The 10,679-nt window shown below is 43.0% G+C and overlaps 1 pseudogene; it reads left to right on the top strand.

Annotated features, from left to right (window-relative positions):
* The first annotated feature begins 10,214 nt into the window (after nt 1-10,214).
* LOC132207596 (U2 spliceosomal RNA) lies at nt 10,215-10,395 on the top strand (annotated as a pseudogene).
* The last annotated feature ends 284 nt before the right edge of the window (nt 10,396-10,679 follow it).

The raw sequence follows: 10,679 nt of genomic DNA on the forward strand, positions 1-10,679 counted from the left end.
CATGATATTCATGAATATGGGAAAAGGCAAAAAAAAGTCATTAATTCCACATTTTATTTCCATCTGACCTGATCATCAACAATCCCCTTTTTTGCTTATATATTTCTCTCGCTGTCTCTTTCAAAATTTATTCAAATCATTCCTTCCCCCTTCAAAACAAATATCCCTGTCACCAGCATCAATCACAATATTTGCCTGCAGATTTCAGTTCTGATGTTTGTTCAGTCGATTTGAAATGTTAACTCTGCTTTTATTTCATCAGAAACTGCCAAACTGTTCACTTTCCTCAGCACTGTTCACTTCCTCAGATTTATTTTTGTTTCCGACCTCTGACATATTTCTTTCTTTGGTTTTACTGTTTTTAAAAAAAATAAATTTCACGGGATGACAAAATCATTGGCAAGAGAAGCATTTAATGCCCATCATTAATTACCTTTAGCTGTGACCATTCTACACGGCAGTTTGAAGCTGGAAACATTTTGTGGGTCTGAATTCACACTTAATTCACCACGGGTAATAACGTTAGATTTCTTTACCAGAGGAGATCAGTGAAATGAGATAGGTTTTTTGACAAATTGCTGCTGGTTTTATGGTTGCTATTAGTGAAATTGACCTTGGTTACAATTCTTATCATTAGAATGAAAGTCCTACCACCAATTGTGGTGGGATTTGTAACAGTATCTATCATGTCATCACCAGTGTCTCTGCATTACCTGCTCAGTGACTTAACTACTCTAACATGGTGTCCCTATCGCTAGTTACTTTGAAAACAAGAACAAGGGTGTGATCAAATTATTTGTAACTTGGAAGACTGGTCAGATGTCAGCTGGAACCATAAAGCCTGAATTTTACCAAGGCATAGATAATGGTTTATCTAGCCACAGCACAGAGGGAGAGCGGGAGATTGCAGATATTATGGAGCTGGTGTTGGACAAATATGTTGATGGAGACAACAGTAAGGTATAAATCAAAAAAGGCCCTCAATGTTGTGAACAAGCCTTGTTCTCAGATGCTTGCGAAGGATGCGTCTAAAATTCATGGACAATGAAGCGAGGTTTTAATTGAAACTGAAGATAGTTGTTTCCAACTTTTCCAAATACAGTTAACAGAAACGGCAACAAAGTTGTATATGCATTGCGGCAGTAGTGACTGGACAGAGATAGAAAGGCTTACCAGGAACACCAACAACAGCGAGAATGGGATAGTAACCAGCCTGAATAATCATCAGTACACCTTCGATTCGAAGTGGTAACGTTGACCAAGATGCAGTAAGATAAATAAGACCCAAGGATAAACCCCTGCCCATTGTTGTAACATTCCAGTCCATTGTTCTGAGATTCTGATCCATTGTTGTAACATCCCAGTCTATTGTTCTCAGATTCTGATCCATTGTTGTCACATTCCAGTCTATTGTTCGCAGATTCTTATCCATTGTTGTAACATTCCAGTCTATTGTCCTCACATTCTGATCTCTCCACCCACTCTCTCTGCAGCTGTCGATCCCTGTTAGTGCTGTCGCTGATGCTCCTGCTTCTACTATGGGATAAGACATTGAACAGAGCGCCTTCGTTACTGGAGAGGGAAAGCTTTCTGTGAACCTTTGGTTCACAATTGAAACTGGGCTGGATTGGATCTTAACATCGTTGTCTATTTGTTGTATATTCCATCACCAATTGCTCTAAAGATGTATGTGGTGAGGGAGAATGATGGATGTTTTCATTTTGCAGTTTAAGTGGCTCTGCCTTGTTGTCCACGTGCAATGCTGTAACCACCTGCATCAATACACTGTGCACCCCCCAAAAAAGAGAAGCAAAATGTCATTACTCTGCTGATTGTATAAAAAAAATGCTGAGCAAAATTGGGTTGGCCTTGCAGAGAAAGTGTGGATTTCTCACTGCTGTAATAAAACAACATTGTATGTTGAAGATACAAAGTACTTCATTGCAGTTCATGTGCTTTAAAGCAGTAACATTTTCATTTCTTGATTCAATTGACCTAAACTAAAATCAAATGTGATGTGGAGAATGATGTTGTTCATTAAAGCCCATGGACTAAAGAGCCAGGGGCAGAATGAATGTGACATTGGTTCGGACACAGAGAGGAATGGGGGCAGTGGCTATAGAGACTGGAGAGGAATACAGTGATATCCCAATGTCATCAGTATTTAGCTAGCACTTATTCTGACAGATGGAATGAAATGTAATGCAGAGCAAGGAAACAGATTATATTTGGGAGATGGAATGCCAAACAACAATATGAACACTCCATGATAATTTTAAATATAATAGGAAATGATATTTTATGTAACACTGTTTAACCATGGTGTATGCAGAATGATGAATTGTTCATATACGCACAGGATATTCAGAAATAAAAGCAGACAAATATTTCAAAATAACAAGGTTTAGAGTTGGATGAACACAACAGGCCAAGCAGCATCTTAGGAGCAGAAAAGCTGACATTTTGGGATTTCAAAATGTTAGGTGTATAGGGATTTTACAGGATAATAATAGTAGAGATATAGTTCACCCCCATTGGTGCAGAGATGACAGGCTGAGTGACCTCCATCTTTGCTGTAAGTATTCTGAGATTTGTGTGAAAAGGTTTCAGATCCTGAGCGGAAACACTTTCAGTGAAGGGCACGGATTGTGCCGTCATGAGTAATCTATTTCTGTTGTCTGATGAAGTGCAGCTGCCTTGGAAATTTATTTTCAATCAAAATCGATTACCTGAAATTCCTGCATTGAGGACGATATTCACAAAATGTTTTTAATAAAGAAACAGACACGTGGTGTAATACACGTGTAACCAGCCCAGTGGCTCTCACAGAATCAGGAATGGATGATATTGTCCAAATATAGCCAAGTTCAACATCTGGACCTATCAAGAAAAGCAAAATTCTGGAGATTAAGGAAACCTGAAATAGAAGTTAGTGGAGAAACGCAATATATGAGGCAACATCTGGAGACAGATTTTGAGTTAACAGATCTGGTCTTTTATGAATCTGTTCTGAAAAAGTCAGATTGCAGATACTGCTAGATCTGATCATTTTTTTATTCCAGAATTTCTTTCCTTTCTTTTCACTGTCACAATTTGTCTGATCTGAATCAGAACAGTGAAGCTGCCATTTGAGTTGACCTTCAAGTATTTGTGAATGGTCACTAAAGGAGACATTGCAAAGTTTCTTTAACAAAGATCCCAAGTATCGATGGCATGTTACATTGAGATAAATTGTCTTGAAAAGTTTGAACTCAGTGGCACTGATATCGCACGGTCAGTCATCTTATTGAAAACGATGTGGATCCTTAACTCAATGTCAAGCCAAGCTCCTGATGTCGCTGGGGTTACATTCATCCAGCAAAGTCTTACCTTGCTGAGACTTTAGGCTCAATTTTGAAAACATAAAATATCTTGAAATTTTTAGTTGTATGCACTCAACCATGCGTTTTAGCAGGCACTAGCAAAGGTTGAGTTTATTTGTCATCACCAATAGCTCTGGAGAAATTATCAGTGAGCTACCTTCCTGAAACACTTCCAATCCAAATGCTTTGGACGTGCACACAGAGCTGTTTGTTAGGGATTCCAGGATTTTTTTTTTCAATACATTATAGTCAAGGAACAGCAATTTAGTGCCTATCCACGATGACAAGTGACTTAAATGACTACTTTCAGAGATTGATTTTCCCATTGTCCAGTCGAGGACATTACCAGTGCAGGATTGTCTCCAATTTGCATTGATCACATTTTTGTTCAGGGTCCATAATGCCACAATGAGTGAAGTAACATGGGTGGCATGGGAAGTTACTCTGATCTCACTTCAAATGATGTTGGAACATGAGCTAAAACACTAAAGAGTGAAAGTACAGAACACTGTGCTCATTGTTCTGACAATATTCCAAAGCTTTTTTTCGGTACGGACTTCCGATTCTGTCAGCAGATGTTTGTCCGATTTGTGATGAGGCTAGTTGCTGTCTGGAATGCACGGCTTAGGAGGGTGGTTGAGGCAGGTAACATCCCAAACTTTAAAAGCACTTTGATCAGCACCTGGTGGTGTCGTCTCAATGGGCCTTTTCTCAATTGTATGATTCTGTGTGGGAGCAGCCATGAAAGGTCTGATGTATTCTGAAGTACTGGCCAATGGTACTTGTTTGTCTGTTCCATCAACTGTGCTCAGAATGTGTTTCAAAACAGCATCACTCAGACAGTATCAGCACTTACTCAGCCGAGGACAGCCCAGCTATCTCTGAAGATATACAGGATTTTTCAAATGGTCAGTGCAAGATTATTCCAGCTGTTTATCGCCATGATTTTAACAAAACCAATAAAATGGATACAGCTTTCCCTTCATTAGAATAAAATATTTTAGCTGTTATGGTGTCATTCCTCAAAAGAAGAACAAACTCCTTCTGCCCATGTGCATATTTCTGGGATGTATTTGTTTTCCTGCCGGTTCTTAATCCCCACTCCCCTCCAGTGCTGCTTCCATGATCTGGTTCCATGTTTGTGCCACTCGAATATGCATTTCCAAAGAGAATGTTTCTGTTTGAGCCAAGGTTGTGAATGCTCACAAACTAACAGATCATATTCCACAGCACCATTTCACAGTCCTCAGTTCCTGCAGTAGTCTATGTCGTTATTCCAAAATATGAGGCACTATTCAGGTTTAGCTGATGAATGTCTAACAAGAACATTTCTTCAGTGTTGCCGGGCAGGAATTATCTCCAACAGGACGCAATCCAAAAGCACCACCTTGATATTCAAAGAGATAATCAACTTCCAGTGACAAATATCCTGTGTGTAACTATTCATCTGAAATTCACCAAATCAGAGTCAGAAAGTTGTGAAGAATGGAAACAGAGGCTTCAGTTCACTTCATCCATCCCAATTACATATACCCAATAAATCTTGTTCAATTTGCTAGCTTTTGACCCGTATCCTTCTAAATCTTTCCTAATCACATACACATCTTTTCAAATGTTGTAATTGTACCAAACTCCATTACTTCCCCTTGCAGCTCATTCTACACACTCACCTCCATCTGTGTGAAAATGTTACCCCTGAGGTTCCTTCTAAATCTTTTCCAGCTCACCTTAAACTCGCACCCTCTAATTTTGGACTCCCCACCCCGCTGAAAACACCTTGTCTAGATACCCTATCTATTCTCCTCCTGACTTTCTAAATCTCAGTAAGGTCACCCCTCAGCCCCCGAAACTCCAGGCAAAAGCCTATTCAGTTTCTCCCTGCAGCTCAAACCGTCCAACCCAGGGAACATCCTTATAAATATTTTCTGAACCTTTTCAAATTTCACAACATCCTTCCGATAGCAGGGAGACGAGAATTGCATGCAATATTCCAAAAGTGGCCTAACTAGTGTACAGCCACAACAGGACCTCCCAACAACTACACGCAACGCACTGACCAATAAAGGCAAGTTGTACCAAATGCAACAGGAGTAGACTCCCAACTTTAAGAGCATTTAAATGGGCATTGGATAAACATATGGATGATAATGGAATCGTGTAGTTTAGACAGACTTCACATTGTTTCACATTTCGGCACAAAATCGAGGGCCGAAGGGCCTGTACTGCACTGTAATATTCTTTGTCCTATGTTACATGCTCTCTTTACTATCCTATCTATCTCTAAATCCCCTTTCAAGGAACAAAGCGCCTGCACACCAGGACTCATCGCTCAGCAATACTCCCCAGAGCCTTACCATTTAGAGTACAAGTGCTGCCCAAATTTGATTTCCAAAATGCAACACCTCAGATTTATTCAAATTAAATCTACCTACCATTCCTTGGTCCATTGTCCCATCTGATCAAGGTCCCATTGTACTCTGAAGTAACCTTTTTAAGTGTCCACTACATTTCCAATTTGGTGAACTTCTAGCTGGAAGTTTTCAAGGTCAATTAATGCCGGTCTAGCTACATAAAAATCCCAAATGAATTTTTAAAAAAGTCTCATTTTCCAGAAAAATTATTGATCTATAGAGCTAATTGCTGTCTTTGATGTCGTGGGATATATTTGCAAAATGCAGTTCATGCATAATGTGAAAGAAAAAGACAAATCACAGCTCAGGTCACAGATAATTAAAGATAACGCAGCATTTTTTGAAGCAGCTGAAGGAGCACTCAAAATGCTATGCCTAGTGGGTGTCGACTTCAAGATAAGTATGATTAATGTAGTTCTGTTTTTTTGACTGGAATAGACATGGTGAGCTGAAGGTTCTGTTTTTCTGCTGAATGGCTCTCTGAACTTAATTTTTGAAAAAAGAAAAAGCAGTCTCACAATTTCCATAATATGTCAGCTTTTGTGCTCCTGAGATGCTGCTAGGCCTGTTGTGTTCATCAAGCTTCACACTTTGTTATCTTGCATTCTCCAGCATCTGCATTTCCCATTATCTCTGATCACAATTTCCATGTGTGGTGAGCATCAAGTGATGAGGATTACAATCTCAAAGACCACACAGCATCCTGGCTTGAATCTATATCATTGTCCATTCACTGACACTTCTTCAGAATCCTGAACGCCTCCATGTAACATATGTTAGTGTCCCTGGGTTTCACCATCATATTCTGAATGGAAATTAGACAGAGGCAAGAAATGCAGGTCTTGCCAACAAAAGTCATCTCAACAGTACAAATAAAAGTAATCTGTACTAGTAAAGAGATATATTCAGCCCAATCTGTTTACTAAAGCAGTTTTATTGAGATTTTAGCTTTGTTCTATGTCTCTGATCTTTCTGAAAAACCATGAAGCTTTCCTGAGCATTTTCATAGTGTCGTTTAAAAATCGTATTTGGAAGTTGTACCCATCATTCTGAAAGGGAGAGCCTTCATGATCATGTGAAAACTTGGATCAGGAGTAAGTGATTGGAAAAATCAAACCAAGTTCGCCATGTGGTGAGCTCTTGAATGATGTGGCCTCAAATAAACGTTCCTCTCCACCCCTGCTAAAATTGGTGTGTTATTCTTAGTCATGAATCTGTCTGCCACTCCCTGACGAATATTCAATAACTTATCTTCCATCTCTCTCTGGAAAGACTTCTATAAACACACAATCCTTTGAAAGGATAAAATAAACAAGTCACCATTGTCTAACTGAGATATTGTCTAGTTTTACAGTCCATCCACTGGTGGTAATCTCGTGCACAAGTGGAAATATTGTTTCAGCATTCAACTTGAAAAGACGGCTCGAAATATTCTGCGTTCAAAACAAGATCATATGTCATTCGCCTAAAGTGCAATAAATCCCGGGCCAGTCTGGTCATGATTTCCTCTGAAGATAAATACTTCTCAAAAGAACCACTTCAGTCAATCATCTCTGGATGGCTTCTGATTTCATCGTGCCCACAGCCGAATGCAGTCTCACCATTACCCTGGAAAAGTGGCCAAAAATTGCTCTATTCGGCCTTGAGACTGCTCGACCATATTCTGCAGCAAACCAGGTACTACAGCCACGTTACCTTTCTTAGTACCTGCCTAAGGAACCAGATCATCCCCATTGGACTACAGTCCACATTCAAGCCTTCCCAATTTGTCCCCAGATGTGACAATGTCTACATCCAGAACATTAAGACACTTCAGAAGCATCTTTCCCTGCAACTCCTGAAACACACACTCGCAGCAATGAGACGGCAACTCCAGGCAATACAATCCAGCCTACCCAAGCTCAGAACCTCCCTCTCTCAGACCTCTGCACCCCTCGCACTCACTCCAACCTCTTCCCTGCAGAACGTACAGCCCACTGCTCCAATCCCAACCTCACCAAAAAACCCATGGACAAGGGAGGCACAGTTTTAGTATGGCACACTGACCTCTACATCGCTGAGGTTACACGCCAACTCTCCAACACCACCTCCTGCTGCCCCCTTAATCACGACCCCACGCCCGACCACCAAACCATCATCTCCCAAACAAACCCACAACCTCATCACCTCAGGTGACCTCCCACCCACAGCCTCCAAACTCATCATTCCCCAACCCTGCAACGGCTGTTTCTATCTCCTTCCCAAAATCCACAAACCTGCCTGCCCTGTTTGACCCATTATCTCTGCCTGCTCCTGCCCCACCGAACGGATCTCCACCTCATTGGAATTCATCTTTTCACATTTCGCCCAGGAACTCCGTACCTACGTCTGTGACACCACCCATGCTCTCCATCTCCTACAAAACTTACAATTCCCCAGTCCCCAACATCCTCATCTTTACCAGGGACATCCAGTCCCTATGAACCCGCATTCCCAATACAGATGGCCTAAAGGTCATCCGCTTCTTCCTCTCCCACAGGCCCAACCAGTCCCCCTCCGCTGACACCCTCACCCGCCTTGCCGAACTCTTCCTGACCCTCAACAACTTCTCTTTCAATTCCTCCCACTACCTACAGACAATGCGGGTGGCCATGGGTACCTGCATGGACCCAAGCTGTGCCTCCCTCTTTGTAAGTTGTGTGGAACAATCCCTCTTCCATACTTTCACAGGCCCTAACTCCACCTCTTCCTCCATTACAGTGATGGCTACATCAACGCCGCCTCATGCATCCACCAGGAGCTCAAACAGTTCATTCACTTCACTGATACCTTCCACCCCCGCCACTTAAGTTCACCTGGACCATCTCTAACGCCTCTCCCTCCTTCCTGGACCTCTCTGTCTCCATCTCCGCAACAACCTAGAAGCCAATACCCATTTCAAGCCCACTGACTCCCAAAACTACCTGGAATACACCTCCTCCCACCCACCTTCCTGCAAAAATGCCATCCCCTATTCCCTATTCGAGAACTCCCTCGACCGTGTCTCCCACATTTTGCGCAGCTCATCCCTCACACCCCGTCCCCACCCTTATCTGCCTTCCGGATGGACTACTCTCTCCGTGACTCTCTGGTCCGCTCCACACTCTCCTCCAGCCTCACCACACCTGGCACTTTTCCCTGCAACCGCAGAAAGTGCTACATCTTCCCCTACCACTCCCTCCTCATCTCAATCCCAGGTCGCACATCTGCTAATATGGTATACTGCATCCGCTGTTCCCGTTGTGGCTCTGCTGCATCGGAGAAACCAAGCGGAGGTTTGGGGACAACTCTGCAGATCACCCATGCTCGGTTCACACTAAGCAACTCGCCCTCCCATTCTGCAAATGACATGTCCGTCCTGGGCATCCTGCAGTGCCACAACGATGCCACCTGAAGGTTACAGGAATAGCAACTCATATTCTGCTTGGGAACCCTGTAGCCCAATGATATCAACGTGTATTTCACAAGCTTCAAAATCTCCCCTTCCGCCACTGCATTCCAAAACCAGCCCAGCTTGTCCCCGCCTCCCTAACCTGTTCTTCCACTCACCCGTCCCCTGCTCCCACCTCAAGCCGCACCCCCATCTCATACCTACAAACCTCATCCCGACTCCTTGACCAGTCCGTCCTTCCCGACTGACCTATCCCCTCCCTACCTCCCCATCTACACTCACCTTTACTGGCTCCATCTCTGCCTCTTTGACATGCCTGCCTCCTCTCCATCTATCTTCTCCTACACAGCAGCAGCTACGCACTGATGATGTCTTCTCGACTGGAGACGAAACGTTTGCTATTAATTTGCCAAACTCGGCGAACAAACCAACAGCCAACTATCTTCTCCTCTCTCCATCTTCAGTCCGCACCCCCCTCTCTCCCTATTTATTCCAGAACCCTCTCCCCATCCCCCTTTTCTGATGAAGGGTCTCGGCCCGAAACACCAGCTTCTGTGCCCCTGAGATGCTGCTTGGCCTGCTGTGTTCATCCAGCTTCACACTTTGTTATCTTGGATTCTCCAGCATCTGCAGTTCACATTATCGCTGATGCAGACAGTGACAGGCTGAAGCACCTTCCTCTTTGCTGGGACATTCTCTGAGCGTGCGATTCTGTATCGGTTGTTGCTGCAATCTCACTGACCCTCCACCAGTCGCGGAATTGATTGATGAGGCTTGTTGGTGACGTCAGCTCTGCCCTATCTCATCTGATTGGTACCTTTCCGATGATCTACATTCACTGCGAAAAGAGATTTATAGAAAAGGTGCGGAAAAAGTGTTGGTGTAAACTGACTGTTTGCCCTGGTCTGGAAGCCCAGGAGTTTGGGAACAGTAAAAATTGCCAGCAGTGATTTACAAGTCTTTGCACACAGTCAGGCTGATGGAAAATATGGAAGGTAACTGGGACTGAAGGTAGTCCAGCACTATAATGGCATTGCTTCTTTGCCTACTTGGTTGACATCAGTGTGTCGTACTTATTCTTGTCAGTTTTAATATTTGATATGTCCTTTATTTAAAGACCCTATGTTAAACTGATTGTTGGAGTAAGAAGTAGGAGCTTGCTCCATTTGCTGTGTTTCTAGGACTGGTTATAGTCTCTTTGAACCAATTCTAAAAACAGTCTCATCAAAATTTGAGGAAGGGTCTAGGCATGAGACGTCAGCCTTCCTGCCATGTTCATCCAGCTCTACACCTTGTTATCTCGGATTCCCCAGCATCTGCTCAACAGGCCCTTCAGCCCCACAAGTCCACACCAAACCTCAGAGCATCCCAGCCAGACCTACAACCCACCTAATCTACCCCTCCCTAAACATTACAGGCAATTTAACATGGCCAACCACCTAACCTGCACATCTTTGGATTGTGACAGCACCCTGACAAAACCCACACAGACACAGG

Source organism: Stegostoma tigrinum, unplaced genomic scaffold (genome assembly GCF_030684315.1).
Source record: "Stegostoma tigrinum isolate sSteTig4 unplaced genomic scaffold, sSteTig4.hap1 scaffold_109, whole genome shotgun sequence".
Classification (NCBI taxonomy): Eukaryota; Metazoa; Chordata; class Chondrichthyes; order Orectolobiformes; family Stegostomatidae; genus Stegostoma; species Stegostoma tigrinum.